Source organism: Arachis stenosperma, chromosome 6, assembly GCF_014773155.1.
Source record: "Arachis stenosperma cultivar V10309 chromosome 6, arast.V10309.gnm1.PFL2, whole genome shotgun sequence".
Taxonomy (NCBI): Eukaryota; Viridiplantae; Streptophyta; class Magnoliopsida; order Fabales; family Fabaceae; genus Arachis; species Arachis stenosperma.
In genome coordinates this window covers 93,035,855-93,037,836 of record NC_080382.1, presented here as the reverse complement: position 1 = coordinate 93,037,836, position 1,982 = coordinate 93,035,855, and the positions used below count along the sequence as shown (strand labels likewise).

General features: G+C 40.0%; 1 non-coding gene across 1 annotated transcript; it reads left to right on the top strand.

Annotated features, from left to right (window-relative positions):
• The first annotated feature begins 1,159 nt into the window (after positions 1-1,159).
• On the top strand, positions 1,160-1,267 carry LOC130938099 (small nucleolar RNA R71). The gene has a single exon (XR_009069279.1). It is a non-coding gene; the product is annotated as a small nucleolar RNA R71 (small nucleolar RNA).
• The last annotated feature ends 715 nt before the right edge of the window (positions 1,268-1,982 follow it).

Sequence of the window (1,982 nt, the reverse complement as noted above, 5' to 3'; positions counted from 1 at the left end):
ACGGAACCCCCACCTCGGGTCTCGCCAAGACGACCGAGCTCCACGTTTCAGGTAACCCTCGGAACAGTGCCTATGCTACAGGGAATTAAGAATTTACCAGGATCCTGTTTCTTTTGAAGTAAAGTGTACTGAACCCAGGTATTCAGTTCATTAATAAGCAATGGAGGATCATCTTCCCAAGTCTCATTACCAAATAGCTTGGCATTCATCTTCATGATTGCTCCTAAATACTGGGTAACTTGCCCTTCAACAATGTCTTCATCTTCTTCAGAAGATGAATAGTCATCAGAGCTCATGAATGGTAAAAGAAGGTTCAATGGAATCTCTATGGTCTCTAGGTGAGCCTCAGATTCTTAGGTCCCTCAATTGGGAACTCTTCCTTTGTGCATTTGGCCACACCAAGTAAGGTTATGGCCTTGCACTCTCTTTTTGGGTTCTCTTCTGTATTGCTTGGGAGAGTACTAGGAGGAGTTTCAGTGATTCTTTTACTCAGCTGGCCCACATGTGCCTCCAAATTCCTAATGGAGGACCTTATTTCATTCATGAAACTTAGAGTGGCCTTAGATAGATCAGAGACTATGTTTGCTAAGCTAGAGGGACTCTACTCAGAATTCTCTGTCTATTGCTGAGAGGATGATGGAAAAGGCTTGCTATTGCTAAACCTATTTCTTCCACCATTATTAAAGCCTTGTTGGGACTTTTGTTGATCCTTCCATGAGAAATTTGGATGATTTCTCCATGAGGGATTATAGGTGTTTCCATAGGCTTCATCTATGTAATTCACCTCTGCCATAGCAGAGTTCTCAGGATCATAAACTTCTTCTTCAGAAGATGCTTCTTTAGTACTGTTGGATGCATTTTGCAATCCATTCAGACTCTGAGAAATCATATTGACCTGTTGAGTCAACAATTTATTCTAAGCCAATATGGCATTCAGAGCATCAATTTCAAGAACTCCCTTCCTCTAAGGCGTCCCATTACTCACAGGATTCCTTTCAAAAGTGTACATGAACTGGTTATTTGCAACCATGTCAATCAGTTCCTGAGCTTCTGCAGGTATTTTCTTTAGGTGAATAGATCCACCTACAGAATGGTCCAATGACATCTTAGACAATTCAGACAGACGATCATAGAATATATCCAGGATGGTCCATTCTGAAAGCATGTTAGAAGGACACTTTTTTGTCAGTTGCTTGTATCTTTCCCAAGCTTCATAGAGGGATTCACCTTCTTTTTGTCTAAAGGTTTGAACATCCACTCTAAGCTTGCTCAACTTTTGAGGAGGAGAGAACTTGGCTAAGAAAGCCGTGACTAGCTTATCCCAAGAGTTCAAGCTATCTTTAGGTTGAGAGTCCAACCATATTCTAGCTCTGTCTCTTATAGCAAAAGGGAAAAGCATAAGCCTGTAGACCACGGGATTAACCCCATTGGTCTTAACAGTATCACAGATCTGCAAGAATTCAGTTAAGAACTGAAAAAAATCTTCTGATGGAAGTCCATAAAACTTGCAATTCTGTTGCATCAGAGAAACTAATTGAGGCTTTAGCTCAAAATTGTTTGCTCCAATGGCAGGGATTGAGATGCTTCTTCCATGTAAGTTGGAATTTGGTGCAGTAAAGTCACCAAGCATCTTCCTTGCACCTCCACCATTGTTATTGGATTCGGCCATGTCTCTTTCTTTTTCGAGATTCTCTGTTAGGTTTTCTCTGAATTGTTGTGCTTTAGCTTTTCTTAGCTTCTTCTTCAGATTCCTTTCAGGTTCAGGATCTGCTTCAACAAGAATGTCCTTATCCTTGCTTCTGCTCATATTAAAAAGAAAAGAACAGAAAAGAAGAGAAATTCTCTATGTCACAGTATAGAGATTCCTTTATGTGAGTAGAAGAATAAGAATGAAGGAAGAAGAAGAAAAATTTGAACACAAAGGAGGGAGGGGTTCGAATTTTGAGAAGAGAAGTGTTAGTAAATAAATAAAATAAATAGAA